The sequence below is a fragment of the Hypomesus nipponensis genome, chromosome 27, assembly GCF_054491055.1.
Source record: "Hypomesus nipponensis isolate SF chromosome 27, ASM5449105v1, whole genome shotgun sequence".
NCBI lineage: Eukaryota > Metazoa > Chordata > Actinopteri > Osmeriformes > Osmeridae > Hypomesus > Hypomesus nipponensis.
In genome coordinates, this window is record NC_140387.1 from 12,228,385 (window position 1) to 12,246,151 (window position 17,767).

General features: G+C 40.6%; 1 protein-coding gene across 6 annotated transcripts in view; it reads right to left on the reverse strand.

Moving 5' to 3' along the window:
- The window catches only part of znf618 (zinc finger protein 618), a 59,932-nt gene extending 43,775 nt beyond the window's left edge, over positions 1-16,157 (reverse strand). For all 6 annotated transcript variants that reach the window (XM_084693664.1, XM_084693667.1, XM_084693668.1 and 3 more), the window contains exon 1: positions 15,793-16,157. The gene's annotated coding sequence lies outside the window, so the exon portion shown is untranslated. The remainder of the gene's footprint in view (positions 1-15,792) is intronic.
- Between the last annotated feature and the right edge of the window lie 1,610 nt (positions 16,158-17,767).

The following is a 17,767-nucleotide window of genomic DNA, read 5'->3' on the forward strand; positions in this document are numbered from 1 at the left end:
ATGCTTTATTTCTCATGGGGAATAAAAACTCTCAAGGACCCATCAAGTCATTTTCATGGATTCTCCTATACAGTCGTAATTTGGAAAAACATTTAAAATAATTTTCTCATGAACCATTGGTCCAATTGACTTTAATTATGGTACAATATGTGTAGGATACATGTCTTCCAATAGGGTTATAAGAAATAAGGAATAAAAGATGAAATGGCTGAAAGGTGCGCATTTATGTAAATGTACACATGGTCTCAATATTTAGGTGTCCAGAAATCACCCATTCCATTTTGACCATTGGTTTTGAAACTGACTCTGTAGTTCCATGCAAAGTTTCACCTTATGTGATACATGTGAAAGAATTACTGAATAAGAGATGTGTAAACTTGACCCAAATTTAAATGATAATCAAGATTATTTTTATCATTTACATTTTGTCATTTAGCAGATGCTCTTATCCAGAGCAACTTACAGCAAGTACAGGGACATTCCCCCCCCCCGAGGCAAGTAGGGTGAAGTGCCTTTCCCAAAGGACCAACGTTATTTTGCACGGCGGGGATTCGAACCCGGCGATTAATTCTCACGATTATTTGTTGATTTTAACCAAAACTAATGTTATTGTCACAGGCTAATTATAACTGCTTTCACATACATATTGTGCAACATTCCTTATAATGTACAGTGTTTGCTTCTCCCCCAGCCGAAACGAAGTTCATTATATTTCAGAGCAGGTTAATGTAATAGTCTACTGTCTAATAGCTAATGTAATTTTGCACATATTTTCGTCCTACTTCCCCTAAAGCAATAAGGTTAGGCTACTTAAAGACACCCCTTTCACTCAAAGTATGTTCTAAAGGGCAGAAATGCTGCCAATTAATAACTGACGTAACAACTTATTGTAAATGGTCAGTAGCCTAGCCTATGGATTAAGGTAGGCCACTCTAAAGCATGTGTACACTGCCTGCTTAATTTGATCTTGACATACAGGCTAAGCATTCTGTAGCAAATAATAACAATAAACCCACTATTAATTACATTATCTTAATGCAGTGCAACTACTTCAGCATAATAATGCACCTAAAATACAAACGTGAGCAAGGGCGTTCAGCAGGTGGAGAATACAAACAACACAAATCAACTGTTGACTTAATTTAAATTTGCAAGAACTATAGACTAATACACTAACAGGCTTAATTTAACTGACAACATAAGTTATACGCTATTCTTCAACATTCACTCAAACAATCGCTGCTGATAAACAGCCTTTTGTACAGCCCTATTTCGGATACCGTAGCGGCAGAAGTTTTGCTGTAGAGGGTCGCCACGCCAAAATCAAAATATAGGAAACACTGGTACAAATATGTGTATCAAAATAAAATAGGTCCTCTTATTCACCAAAATTCAGTGCATCTCCTCAAAGATGAAAAACAATAAAGAAAATGTAGCAAAACTTCAACAGGGCACTATTTTCCATTTTACATTGTGTAAATATATTTTAGGAAGCCAAAATAAAAAATAAAAAACTTTGATTCGTAGTGTTCTATGAATGGAATTACATTTAAACATCGCTCAATCACGCAAATGTGATCATATGAAAGCTGTTAGAGGGTCCGTGGGAGGGTCCATGAGTTTTTAATCAACTGCATGGGTAACGTCATCTACACTCGTTTCTCACTTTTGTGACGCCACACATCGTCCGCGAAAGTCAACCAAGGTGGTAAAAATGTGACTGTGAACTACGGTTGGGCGATATGACGATATATTTTGTTTGACGATAGAAAAACGTCTATTGTTTCATTTAATGCTTATATCACAGTTATCGTTTAATATTGTGAAATCTAGGGCTGCAACTAAAGATTATTTTAGTAATCGATTAATCTGTTGATTCTTTTTTCGATTAATCGAAAATAGGATAAAAAAAACTAAAAAGCGTTAATTTCCAACCCTTTATTCAAAAACAGAACTGACAGTGCAAATTCACAAAGCAAAAAATCTTCAGAATGTGCACAAACAGGCACACAATTTTGAAAAAGTTATTAATATTAGCGAGGATTTAATGCTATTTTCAGAGATTAGAAATTTATTTGAGTTTTGTTTAAACATTTTTGAAAATTGAAAGGTTGTGGAAGTAGGCTAGACTTTATTAGAATAATCTGGTGTATATGTAAGATTTTTTGACACAATTTGTGATTTTGTGAAGATTTGCCAGGATTAAGCTATTTTCAAAGATTAGTGATTTTATGTATTTTAAGTATGTGAACAAGGCAGACTTCATCCCGGTGTTTGCATCTCATGCTTCTCTTCACGCCCTTGCGCTGACAGAGACATTGATCCACCCAGAGAACACGGCAACTCCAGCTGCTTTCTCCATCAACCACTTGTTCTCTTACTCACCCCGCTCAACCGGGCGAGGTTGTGAGATAGGTTTGCTTCTTTCCCTGCATATTAAATACACATCCACCCCACTCTCTGTCACTGCCAAATCACCATTGTGTGATGCTAACTGATCCTATCAAAGCATTCTTAGGCCACAATTACACATAGCAGGGTATTTACAGAAACAAATATTTCAAACCATCTCCCCCTCTATCATAACTTATCTGCTCCATGTCCTAAACTCCTCTCTTACCTCTGGCACCTTCCCCTCTGCCTTCAAACAGGCCAGAGTTACCCCTCTACTCAAAAAACCCTCCCTTAACCCTGCTGTCCTCCAGAACTACAGACCGGTATCACTGCTACCCTTATTTTCTAAAACAATTGAATGTGCTGTATCTAACCAACTGTCTAACTTTCTCTCTCAGAACAACCTGCTTGACCCCAACCAATCGGGCTTCAAGACCGGCCACTCCACAGAGACTGCCCTCCTTTCAGTCACCACTGCCCTCCAGTCTGCCAGAGCGGCCTCGAGATCATCCGTCATCATTCTGCTGGACCTTTCTGCAGCGTTTGACACGGTTAACCACCAGATCCTGCTCTACAGACTTTCTGAGATGGGCATCACTGGCACTGCACTCCAGTGGATCTCATTCTACCTCTCGGGAAGATCCTACCAGGTCTCCTGGGGAGGCAAACTGTCAGACCCTCACCAGCTCTCCACCGGTGTCCGTCCTTGGACCCCTCCTCTTCTCTCTGTACACCACCTCACTTGGACCAATCATCACCTCCCATGGCTTCTCCTACCACTGCTACGCCGACGACCGATCCAGGGATCTCAGCTAGGATTGAAGCCTGCCTCGCAGACATCTCCGCCAGGATGACCGAGCACCACCTCCAGCTGAACCTCGCCAAAACAGAACTTCTCATCATCCCGGCTTAATCCTCCATCTCCCACGATCTGTCAATCACCCTGGGATCTGCAACGGTCACCCCCCCATCCTCTGCCAGGAACCTTGGGGTTACCATGGATGACGAGCTCTCCCTCACGGCCCACATCGCCGCAGCCTCCCGGTCTTGTCGATTCACCCTCTACAACATCTAGAAGATCAGGAGATACCTGTCTGAGCACTCCACCCAGCTGCTAGTCCAAGCACTGGTCCTCTCCAAGTTGGACTACTGCAACTCGCTGGTCTCCCAGCATGCGCAACCCGCCCTCTTCAGAGGATTCAGAACGCAGTGGGCCGCCTGGTCTACAATCTACCCAGACGCTCCCATGTTACCCCGCTCCTCATCTCTCTCCACTGGCTACCCATCAACGCCTGTGTCAGATTCAAGACCCTGGTACTGACCTTCCGAGCAGTGAACGGGACTGCACCCGTCTACATCAAGTCTCTCCTGCAACCTTACACCCCCACCCGTCACCTACGGTCTTCTTCAGACAACCGCCTGGTGGTCCCACCGCTCAAGACTGCCCGGTCCCAACACAAGCTCTTTTCCTGCCTGGCACCCCAATGGTGGAACCAGCTCCCCACCTCCATCAGGGACACTGACTGTCTCCCCACCTTCAAAAAAAAAGGCTCAAGACGCACTTGTTCCGGGAGTACAACGGCACTTAAGAATGCTTGGCTGGACTTGTTAGTTTCCTCCAGGATCACAATGACTCTTATTGAGTGACTCGTTGCTCTTTTAGGTTAGATATAACGAAGTTAAGACTTGTACTCGCTGTGAAATATTTTACTGTTGATTGTTCTTCTACAGGTACAGTCCTGCACTTTTGTGGTTCATGTTGTTTTAATTTGTAACTTGTATAACTGCATGCTCTTATGGGTCTTCCCTTTTGGCACTTGTTTAGCTTTTTCACAATGTGTGCTTCATGTTTTGGCTACTTGCAATGTTTGGGACAATCCCGTTGTAATGATCAGTGACCTATGCTCTTTTGTAAAGCGCTCTCTTGGAAGTCGCTTTGGATAAAAGCGTCTGCTAAATGAATACATGTAAATTTCTGCCCCTCCATTTTCAAAAATAACGTCGTACACACAAGTACGTTTTCAAAAACGTTTCTGTTTACATTAACCCGCATATACGCCCCATCACCATGCTCTACGCCCGGAGAGCACCATCATAACTATGCCAAACCTGTAGGCGGCAGTGTAATGTGAAGGATAAAGCCATGCAAACCAATCAGAATTTTCAAAATTAACAACTACGAATAACACGATCGACTTCCTTCACCTTTCAGGAGCGAGGTTCATTTGTTTGAATGATTCACAAATGTGATGCACAAATGAATTTCGTGATTCAGAAATGTAACCCAATTCACAAATAAATGACCCCATTATGCTAGTTGTGTTCGACTTCATGCAGCACCAGCAGTGCCGACAGCCGGCTGCTTTGAAGCTGAGAAAGCCATTGGCTCCTTCAAGTCAGCCGGGCTGCAGGCGACGCCGGCGCTGCATGAAGTCGAACGCACCTATTACTATAAACAGGACGCTCACATGAAGTGATGCTTTTTTAGTCCCATACTGTGACGTTTGAGGACCTCAAACTCAGTTTAAGCTAGTGCACACGCAAACACAAAAACTGAGTTTTCAGAAATCTCCACTTTGGCCGGAGTTTTTAGAAATGATCGTTTTCCGTGATAAAACCTCAGTTTTCGTGTAAATGAAAGGCCAAACCGCATGAAAATATATGCGTTTTTCTTCCGTGTAAACGGGGCCTTAGTTCTCCTGAATGTCTCCCCACCTTCAAGACATGGCTCAAGACGCACTTGTTCCGGGACTACAACGGTGAAAATTATTTGCTGGACCTTTCCTCCAGGAACAAAATGACTTATTGAGGGACTTGTTGCTCTTGTTAGTTAGTTGTAACTGATTTAACTTATTGTACTCGCTTTTAATTATATTTTTGTTGCTTGCTTTTCTACAGGTACACTCTTGCACTTTTGAGGTTTAATTGTAACTTGTTTAACTGCATGCTCTTATGGTTCTTCCCATTGGCACTTATTTGGTTTTTCACAATGTATGCTTCATGTTTTGCACTAGTGTTGCTAGCTGCATATGCAGGAATTATTTTTGTTGTTGATTTTGTTGCTCCAACCTCCTTGTTAAGTTTGCTGACGATACAACCATCGTGGGCCTCATCTCTGACAGTGACGAGTCAGCCTACAGAGAGGAGGTTGACACCCTGACATCATGGTGTCAGGACAATAACCTCTCTCTCAACATCAGCAAGACCAAGGAGATGATTGTGGACTACAGGAGGCGGTTGATTTCCGCCGCCCCCCCACAAATAGGTTTTTAATCTGTGGGAAACACTGCTCTCTCTTGGAAGTCGCTCTAGATAAAAGCATCTGCTAAATTAAAAAATGTAAATGTATTATTAATCTGCAGATTGGAGACAGAGCCCAAGACATAAAATGACAAATTTCAGTGCACTGGTTTGTGCAAGTTCTAATGCGAAAACTATTAAAGGGGAAATCGATTTTCCCTTGTCATAGTTGAATAACGACAGTTCAGTGGGTAAAATAGACATACAGTAAACCTCAAAGTCCATTGACACTTCTTTCCTATCTAAATCTCACAACTTGAAACAGTCAGACACTCAACAGGCATGGCTGATGTTTATCTACAGGAAGATCCCTATAACGTACAACACAAAATTATTACTGATGATTATTATTTTGAATGAAAACCTTGGACAATTTAAAGACGGATTTGCTAAGCCGCTGTTGCTGAAAAGAGCGTATGCTCATCACAAACACAAGCTGTAAGTATGATTTTGTCGCTAGCAGTTAGCCTATTAGCAATGCTAACATCTCCTATATCTAGCTTTGGTAGAATGCTAAATAAGTGTCAAAACACAACAACATACCTTACTTAGCAAATGACTCTAGCTAGACTAGCTGTAGTCGGCATTAGAAGGGAAGCTTCCGAAAAAATACCCAGAAAACGAATAGCAGTCTAGCCTATTGCTAACGCCTGTCTAGATAATCTATTAGAAAGAACTTGAGAAAGGCAGGTGCTAGATACAGGATATGTTAGCTTTGCTAATAACTGTTAACGACAAAATCATACTACAGCTTGCGGTTGTGATGAACATAAGGTCGAAACGGACCTCTTTTCAGCAACTGCTTCATAGCAAATCCTGCTTTACATTGTCCCAGGTTTTCAAAACCGTCCTTGGTGAAATGGTTCGAGCAAATGTGGGGGTCGAACTGCACAGGAATATTCTACGCTAGAGCTACGGTATAGACAAACATCAGCCATGCCCGTCGAGTCAATGTTAGCTAGACTGTAGCTCATCTGCTTTTTATTAACGCTGATTTGCAAGAAATGCAAAAACAGCTTTATAGTTAAAACACCTAGATTGTAGGCATGTAAACTAGTTTAGCTTGCTAACGCAAGACCATAGGTAGAATGTGTGATTATTTAGTTTATTGGCAAATGGGGCTAATGTGTTATTTCATGTTCCTGACTGTGTTTCATTCGAATAAATAACCCGTGTTACAAGTAAATATACAATTCACAATGCATGTTTGTCCAGATCTTTGTCTGGTTATTTTTCAGCAAGATATCTAGTCAATCTGTTGAAAGCAGTGTTGAGTAGGCACAATAGATTTATTTGCACATTTTTATTTCAAGTCTCCACCTTCGATATTTCAGTGAGTGCTGTTGGCCGTATTTCGTTTTTGCTCCGCAGCTTCACTTGTTGAAAACCAACCAATCAGCGCACAGCTCATCTATATATTCATGAGCATACCATTAAAGGAGAAAAACTAGCGTTTTTTCCCGGGACAATTTCACAGTAGGCAACAGGGGGCATAGAACAGCAATCGGGCCATTTTCAGCCCAACCAATGTTACATACCCTATTCTGAGACCGTAACCTGTTAATCAGTAGCGTCACACATATGTGATCGTTCGAAAGCGGGCCCCACAGAGTACCGTCACACGTGTGATTCTGAACATTCCAACCGATTATTTTCCGATAGACAAAAACTATATGACAAACGCTATAGTATGGCTTCAAAATGTGCAATTAGGTTAACAAGTAACACTAGCAGGTAGTAGCATTGCTACGAGTATTATGCTAGGTTGCTAGGTAATGGAAGCTAACAAAAGCTAGCTAGCTTCTGTTTGGAAAAAATAACTCACTCTGGTGGAAGCGTCGGTAATATTTAGAACTCACTCCTTTTAAGGAACATTGTGAAATACCCCAAAAACCCAGTCAATGACCCCTTTAAAGTTAAATCCATCAATCTTGTGCACTTTCAGAGCTAAATTGAGAGGTTTTCTAAAGTATTTTGGCACACAAGCACTCTTTTCATGATTAAGATTATGTTGTTTGTCATGTGTAATGGGTTAAAGGTTTGGCACACATCTTGGTGACCACAGTCATAATTCAGGATTCCACCTCACAGTGTTTGCTTGAACCTAGATGGCATTAACAAAATTATGATTTACCACACACACCAACTGAAACTACTCTAACCTACTGTCCATTTATCTCCTGTCAAACTCCCTTGCTGTCCTGTCCCAGCTAGCTACTTCTGTGGCTGTTTATTACTCAACTGGTGGCACTGGTGGATTTTGTTCTCTTTAAAATAGCCTACTACCAGAGGCAGCCTTCATTGTTGTTGGTGATTTCAACAGAGCCAACATGAAGAAAGTCCTGCCCAAGTACTATCAGCACATTAACTTCTTCACATGTGGAGATCAGATCCTTGACCATTGTTATACAGCATTCAAGGGCAGTTACAAACCCCTCCCCCGCCCTGCTTTTGGGAAGGCTGTTCACACCTCCATTCTTGTCCTCACTGCATAAGAACAAAAGCTTCAACAGGGCAGACCGGTTGAGATGTCAGTTCACCTATGGAGTGACAAGAGTGTGGCGATTCTCCAGGACTGCTTTGACACCACTGACTGGCTGATGTTCAAGGAGGCAGCAGATGGGGACATCAACAAATACACAGATACTGTTTCCAGCTACATCCAACACTGCATTGATGACGTTGTCCCCTAGAAGGTTGTCCGGTCTTTCCCAAATCAGAAGCCCTGGGTTGATGCCGCGGTCCGGGCCAAGCTGAGACTCTGGGGACCCTGATGAGTACAGGAAGGCCAGATACAACCTTCTGAAGGCCATCAAAGCAGCAAAAAGGGCTTACAGGACCAACATGGAGTCCAGCTACCATGGCTCTGACCCCAGGCGCATGTGGAGTGGACTTAAAGCCATTGCTGACTACAAAGGGAGAGGCTACAATAAGACCCAGTCCTCTGTCCTACTGCCAGACGAGCTGAATTCCTTCTACGCTCGCTTTGAGAGGGACAGTGACCCCCCTGCAGTAAAGCTACCTGAAGTCCAAGCCAGTGGTGTGCCTACACTAACTGTAGCTGAGGTGAGGCTGTGCTTTAAGAAGATCAACCCTCGCAAGGCACCTGGCCCAGACGGCCTTTCAGGTAGAGCCCTCAGGGGCTGCACTGACCAGCTGGCAGGGGTCTTCAGTGACATCTTCAACCTCTCTCTTAACCTGTCTGTACTCCCCACCTGCTTCAAGAGGACCACCATTATCCCTGTGCCCAAGAACACCAAGGTCATATGTCTGAATGACTATCGCCCAATAGCACTGACCTCTGTCATCATGAAGTGCTTTGAGCGGCTAGTCAAATTATTCATCTGCTCCTCGCTGCCCCCCACCCTGGACTCTATGCAGTTTGCATACCGGTCCAACAGGTCTACAGACGATGCCATCGCTCTGACTATGCACACCGCTCTCTCCCACCTGGACAAGGGGAAGACATATGTGAGGATGCTGTTCATTGACTACAGCTCAGCATTCAACACCATCATCCCCTCCAGACTCTCCAAGATTGTGAACCTGGGACTAAGCACCTCCATCTGCAAGTGGATCTTCCACTTCCTGACGGGGAGGCCACAGGTGGTGAGAATCGGTGACCGCACCTCATCTGTACTGATTACCAACACAGGTACCCCCCAGGGCTGTGTGCTCAGCCCTCTCCTGTTCTCCTTGTTCACTCACGACTGTGCGGCAACGCACAGCTCCAACCTCCTTGTTAAGTTTGCTGACGACACAACCATCAAGGGCCTCATCTGTGACAGTGACGAGTCAGCCTACAGAGAGGAGGTTGACACCCTGACATCATGGTGTCAGGACAATAACCTCTCTCTCAACATCAGCAAGACCAAGGAGATGATTGTGGACTATAGCAGGAGGCAGTAGGAAGACCATGCACCCCTACTCATCAATGGATCTAAAGTGGAGAAGGTCAGCTCCTTCAAGTGCCTCCGGTTGAACATCAGCAACGACCTCACCTGGTCTGTTCACACGGACAAGGTGGTGAAATCGGCCCGTAAGCGCCTCTTCTTCCTGAGGAGACTGAAGAAGTTTGGTATGGACTCAGTCATCCTCACTAACTTTTACAGATGCACTATAAAGAGCATTCTGACTGGTTGTATTACAGTGTGGTATGGGAGCTGCACAGACAGGGACCGCAAGGCCTTACGAAGTGTGGTCCGTTCTGCTGAGTTTATCATCGGCAGGAAGCTCCCAGCCCTACAGGACACCTACCACACACGTTGCCTAAGGAAAGCCGGCAGGATTCTAAGAGACTGTTCCCACCCATCTTTCAGTCTCTTTACCCCATTGCCTTCTGGCAGGCGTTACCGCAGCATCCGGTCGCACACCCGCAGACTGGACAACAAATTCTACCCAAGGGCCATCAGGCTTCTGAACGGACACTGATATGGACATTGATTTACTGCACACTAATCACTTATACACTGTCACTTTCAGCTACTGGTTGCACTATCAGTAACATTGCACTACTGTACCTCGCCACCAGGCTCCTGTATGGTCACTGATCTGCAATTTAGCACTATTGTACTGTACTCCACTTAGGTTATGTGCATTTAGGGTTAGTATAGTCAAATATTTATTGCTATCTGTATATTTAGGAAGTTTCACTTATTTAAGCTCAGCATAGATGTAAATTATGTTCTGCGTTGTCTTGTCTTAAGAATTTCAGTGCCCAGTCTGACCTTGTGTTGTTCTGTGTACCTGACGAATAAGACTTGAACTAACTTAGTATGCTCATGCTCAAGGATAGAAACATTAAGCGTTAAACAATAGCATTAGCTCCTTCAACTTCATTCATAGCCTATGGTTACATGATGCGCCAACTTGCTCCTCAGAAGCTGAAAAAAGTTACGTTGTCAGAGCCGCTTGTAATTACTACGATAACATTTATAATGAGCTCATGTTAACTAGCTAGATGTAAGAGAGGAGACTGACAACTAACTTAGCAGTCATACGATGTGTTGGCAAAAAATCCATTGGAACCAGGCAGCCAGGAACATTCCAGTGCGCGCGTGAGTGACTGAAAGGGCGTGCACACATACCGTGGGGGACAAAGGGGGTGGCTGACTGGGAGTGAGAGATGCGTTTGCTCAATCAGTATCTCTCACAACGAGATATTTCATGTAATGAGAAGTGTACTCATATTTTTTGTTAATTTTGAAACTTTATGAAACTATGGCGGGATGAATTTGACTATGGCGGGCTGCCAAAGTCTAGCTAATGAATGGGAAATACTAAACTTAGTATTACTACTAACTTCAATATTTTACAAATGTCATGCACTAAATACAAAAATTTAGGAGCACAGTGAAAAATGTCATCCCAACTTAACCCTGCCCACAACAAAAATTTGGTTGGGAAGTTGGGTCTGGAGGGGCTCGTATGGATGATCAACAGTAACGTAATCAACAACGTCACGAAAGAGCGCTTGGGTTGAAATTCGTTTTCAACAAACAACATATTACGTTGCTATGATTGGTTGTAGGTCTATCCAATTGAGCAAAGAGGCATTTGTTTTACGAGTTCGGTTGAAACATGCCCCATAGTCACAGCCCAACGGAGAGTTGTCAGACTCATTTTCTGACTAGAATTATGAGTATGACAACGTCAGGCAAAAAAATGTCACAGTTTTCATTAAACAATTAATTACATACATATTTATACTGCATGTTTGTGTGTATGCGTGCACTACTAAGGGACACATCTGTGGAATATGGAAAGATAAGACACCAACCAATTGGAAGCATAGATGGTCCAAATGTCTTAATACGTTCAAAACGGCCATGTTTAGACGGCAACTTCTGTCATCCTAAAACAGCCAAAGGTGTAGTGTTAACGCAAACACTAAATTACTGATTTTGGCATTACATAACCTTCCACCAAAATCACACGTTGACCCAGAATTTTGTTTGCGATTAATTTGAGCGCAATATTTTTTGTAACATGTAACAATGTAACATAAACATTACATTGGACCGATTCTGTGCAGTCAGACATGAATTTGTAAGCTTGTTACATGTCTGTGATCCTCATCATGTCTCAAACCTTGTCAACTTTGCAATGGTTGGGTAGCAAGCTAGCTCTGACTATAGCACCAGCTACAGTTTACACTTATCTACAGTTTGGCATTTAATGTTAACTATTATCATATCAACAGATAGCCTGCTCTGTCAATAAGTTGTAAATGATATTAGAAAAACAAATGTTGCAATGTTATTAACGATAATACAAAAATTACAGTGACCGCAAGGGTGCAAAAATGACACCCCCAAAGTTATTTGAACCTAACATATTTGGTGCCTTTGCGAAAACATTCGGGACTCAAGCCCCAGAAGCCACCCCTCTGGGTAAATAGATTACGGTATTTTGTAATCTTAAACCGCACACTGTGCTCAATTTTTGGGGGGCGGGTTCGCACATATCTATTTTTAGGGGCAAATGCGAGTGAAATACTCACACTGTAGAGCCCTGCAACCATATGGTGGCTAGCAACACTCTATCCATTCAGCCACACACTAACTGATGAGTCTGTCATTGATGTTGCTCATTAACACTACTGTATTAGCATGAGTCAGATTTGGTCAAAGTTCAAACCGCTATAATAGCAGTGTTTCCCCTAGGATTTTTTTTAGCAGTGGGGGCAGGTCTGTTCCCCCCCCCCCGCCCCCCCCCCCAAAAAAAGTTATAAAAAGTTCTAACCCTGTATTTTGGAGTATGTAATGTAATAGTCTAATAACAAATGTAATATTGCATATATATTTTTGTCCTGTTTTCCGTAAAGCAATACAGTTAGGCTACTTAAACTTTGTTCTAAATGGCAGAAATATGCTGCCAATTAATAATTGACGTAACAACTTATTGTAAATGGTCAGTAGCCTAGCCTATCGATCAAGCCTAGCCTACTCGAAAGCATGTACACTGTTGGCTTCATTTGATCTTGATCGGCTAAGCATTCTTTAGCAAATAATAACAATATACCCACTATTAATTAAAACTAGTTCAGCATAATAATGCACCTAAAATACAAACGTGAGCAAGGGCAGCAATCGCTATCGAATCAACAGGCATGCAATTATGCTAGCAGGGGAAGAATACAAACAACGAAAATCACCAGTTAACTTAAATTTGCAATAACTGTAGACTAATACAATAACAGGCTTTAATGAACTGAAAACGTAAGTTATACGACTTACAGTTCTCAAAGACACACACACGCAATCTCAACTGCGCTGTGAAGCGCGTCCTTCCTATTCTGCGACATGCACTCTAACAATCCCTGCAATAGACGGCCTAAAATCTTGTACAGCCCTATTTCTGATACCGTGGCGGCAGAAATTTAGCCGTGGCGAGCCGCCACAACAAAATTAACATAGGGGAAACACTGAATAGTCATATTTTCATATATCAAGGTGAAACTACACACGGTACTAGAGTCATGTAATTAGGGCTGCAACTAACAATTATTTTAATAATCGATTAATCTGTCGATTCTATTGTCAATTAATTGATTTATCGGATAACAAAACAAAAGCATGAATTTCCAACCCTCTATTCAAAAACAGAACTGACAGTGCAAATTCACAGTGCAAAAAATCTTCAGAATGTGCACAAACAGGCACACAATTTAGAAAAAGTGTATCATATTAGCGTGGATTTAATGCTATTTTCCAAGATGAGCAATTTATTTGAGTTTTGTTTAAAACTTTATTGAAAATTGAAAGGTTGTGGAAGTAGGCCGGACTTAATTAGAATAATCTGGTGTATATGTAAGATTTTTTGACACAATTTTGAAAAAAGTTCAGATTTAAGGATGGAGGAACCCTAAAAATGCAAATAAATAGGCAAATCTTTAATTCTCTACTTTTAATGGCTGGAATGGTCTGTAAGCAGAAATGTATGTAGCTCCTTAAATTCCATCTGCATGCATTCCGCCTACCCAAAAATGTATACGCCCATCTGTATTATTCATGAGACCAAGGTATGTTTTCAGAATAAAGGAGGAAGGAAATATCCGCTGAATATCAAAATACCTTCCCCTGATCACCTAATAGGAAAATGATTTAGTTTCCTACTGTATATAGGGACTATTTTCCACTAAACCTAGTGGCTACTTCAAGTTAAACACAAAGCACTCAATTTGTGATAGATATCTGTGATATCTATGCCTGTCACAGTACTGTATGTATGTATTATAGGCTATGCTCTTCTTTAAAAAACATGGCGTTGGTTGCCTTCTCGAATTTCCGAATGTAATGTCCAACATTTCAATGAGATTAAATGCAGAATGCCAGAGCTTGTATTTAGAATTTGCATGCATAGCACAATTTAGTTTTCCACAAACTCAATTCAAATGGTTCTGAAGGTTCAGTTATGAATAGCCAAACCTAAAATGGCTTCCATTACATCTTACAAAGACAGATCCAAAAGATGAGAAATGTTTTGTGTGTACAAAATGAAAGTCAACGGTTGGAAATTGGTTATGGCTGTTTTTCTTTCAAGAAATATGCTGACATGATGTTTCCTTGCAAGCTTTGTTTAGAGGCTGTTTCCCTCTGTTTTATTTGTGTGGTGTTGTTTATTTAATTATTTCATTTTAATATACTACCCTTTTGTTCCTCACTCAAAATTGTCCCTCTGAACTTTTTTTTCATGAAAGAAAAAGGTGCAGTGGTCTCTCAAGTTTCACCAAAGTTATTGGTGTAAATGAAGTTCATTACTGTACAGCATTTCCACAATGCTAGCTAAGAATTTTTGTTTTAGTTTAGAAAATACCACAGATGTCAATTCACAACCATTAGCTTTACAACATGTTACATTTCTATTGGAATCTGGAAATAAATACATTTCCATACAAATAAATCAATAACAATGCCATGCAGTATCTAGCAGATACTGTGAAAAACTCTCCCTTTATAGGTTGCACCTTGGGGGTTCCTCTGTCATATATTTTTCAGTACAGTTAAGATACACATTTAATACCTTAGGTTAAATGCCAAATCCGCATATGCATCTAAAACATCTAATCAGAACCAGACAGTGAATGTTTTGTCTTGCTTATTTATTTAATCATCAACACAGGTTAGACTGAAATCAAAACATCAAATTAACTGGTAGAAAGGTTGAATATGATATGAACACTTGCACAATAGCTGCCTTAATAAATAACATACCAAACAGGATATAGTTTAAAGGCATTAATATGGCTCAATTAACTGGACAAATTAAATGCAATGTTAATTGCATCTTTAAGAATTATCTTGCCTTATTGCATACCCATATTGAAAAGGGCAAATTACTTGATCACTTAAACCACAGTAAGAGTCTAACACTACCCCAAAGAGGATTTTACAGTATCAACGACTCGACTACACTGAACATTTTTCAATTATTAGGCCTAATTAAATTCAGTGCATGTGACACAAAATACATGAAATTTAAGAAATTCTTCGATTGTTGAAATTAATGCCGACAGATGGCGCCAATTTCATAGTGAAAATGAACTTAAACCATTTAGCAGAGCATAAAAGTAAAAAATAAATAAAGTAAGATGGAGCCAAATGACTAATTGGGGTGGTCACTTTTCATTGAAGTTAGAACAATATCTCAGGAAAAGACACCGCCATACCGGTCGAATAACAACTGAATGTGGGGAATTGGCTCGCAAATTCACAAAACATGGCTGCAAGAGGTTTTGTTTTCAGATAGTTCCTCCTCGTCCGTCATTCCCCACGTTTTGAAAATGTGCGCTACATAACTGTGCCAGTTCTTTTAACATGAAGTCTTGATTTTTTAATTAACGGTTGTTAAACAGCACCAGATACATTATATATTACTGTCAAAATCAACAGATAGTTCTGAGTCGTTTAAAGACAGGACCTTTATTTATTTATAATGTTTCTAGTCGTGCAATTGATAGCCTAACGTCAGACATCCTTGCTAGTGCTAATTATAAGGTAGGCTAGAAGACTAGCAACTGCGGCCCGTGGAATAAAAAATATGTACATTTTCTTTTACAAAACGAAAACAATACATGTATGAGTGGGTTGACGTTACCTTTCAAAAAACGATCCGAAACAGATTTCTTGAGCTCCGAAAGCCTCCTCCGCCAAAAGGTGACTGCACAACTGCTTCTTTTTAAGAATTGAAATTACTTAGGCTATAGTTTTCATTTGATGAAAACGAGTAACCTACAGTTTATTTCCGCATCACAACCATTACATCGTCGTACCAGTCGAAGCATTTGTTGGTTTGTTTTGACGAGGCTTTTACAATCCGTTAAGAGCTTTTTTTTCTTTCTTTCTTTGCCGTATTCTGGGTAGGTTCAGGTTGCGGTTTCCGTTCACTGGAAATTTTCGTCAGCCATCATGCAAGGACGGATTCCAAAATTCCAGCGCCTGCTAGCTATAACATCAGAAATATTCTGGGAACGAGGGAAAAAAGAACTAACAACTATAAAGTTGCGCAGGGAAATGTGGAGAGACTGGAAATCACTTGGCCTATAAGATATTCTGTCTAGTATAGGTGTAATGTTGATTATTCCTCAAAACAGCCCTGGATAAGGAACTTTTTTGTTTGTTAGATTACATTGGCAAACTACTGTCAACCATTTATCCACCTATAGTATTTCTGAATGGTGTCTTATGACAATGTGTAGTGAATATACTATAATTGGTCTGAATGTAGGCTTATTACATGCTTATTACAGTAATTGAATGAGATTACTGTTGTATGTGTAAGGTGTATCATTATTATATTATGAAGGATGGAACACAAGAGTAGCCCATTTGAAGCTTATAGAGCTTGAAGCTGTGTAATCCAGGGCAAGTTTTTGTTGGTCCACCATAGAATTTGATTTCCTGCAGTTAATGGTTTATTTAAAAAAAAATCTCTGGAGAATTATGTGGTGTTCTGTCAATCAGTCTCAATGTAAAACGAGAATCTACTAATGGTTTCTAGTCCATAACAGTATGAATATATATTTGGTTATTGATTTGAGAGGGCCAATTTGTTGAGCAGATTACTCACATAACATTTAAAAGCCAATCGTAAACTAAATCAAAGCTTGACTAGTTGGATGGCATTACACATGCAAGTTGTGTTCAAAAGTTTTAAAAAAAAGGTTTTTAAACAACTATAATGCGTTCCATACCCCCATGTTCCAAGGATTAAAAAAAGATACTGTACTGTTTTTTTCCGGGTAATGCCCAAAAATGTATTAAATCATTATTTAACAGTGGTTGTTATTTTGTACATTAAACATTTATTGCTCATTCTAATATATACTGCTATTGTCATGATTTTTTTGTATGTTAAATTCATCAGTATCAAAGACAGATTAATAAATTGCACACTAAACTATAGGGGGCCAGACCTCCAAGGTCTATTTGATGGAACGTCTGTCCAGGGCCGGCCCAAGCCTTTATGGGGCCTTAAGCAGAATTGATTTGGGGGCCCATCGGTGTCCTCAATTATTATAATTTTTTCTTAATTACCGTATTTATTTGATTAAAAATTGATTTATTACACATTGTTCATTTTTGGTGCGCCGTTTATTCGAGGCGGCGTTTATTTGAGGTCGAAGTTTAATCTAAGAAATATTGTATTCTAGACTGTCTGCGCTAGCATGTTAGTTTGCTACATTAAATGTTCGTACAGATAGTTTTAACAGTACGGTCCTCTAAATCACAGATTAAACAACAATCAAATGTCAATGTTAGTTAGACTAGTTTGCTCTTTCTCATCTGCTTTTTGTTAATGCTGATTTGCAAGGAATGCAAGAACAGCTATATAGCAAAAACACCTACTGTAGCCATGTAAACTAGTTTAACTTGGTAAGGCAAGAGTACCTGCTTCTCTCTCCAGTTCTTTCAATAGATAATCTAGGCAGGCGTTAGCAATACGCAAGACTGCTATTCGTTTTCTGGCATTTTTTTTCATAAGCTTCTAATGTCTATTTCCTTCTAGCTAGAGCTATTTGCTAAGTAAGGTAGCTATATTTAGATATTTGAAACGCATAGCTAGCAGTGGA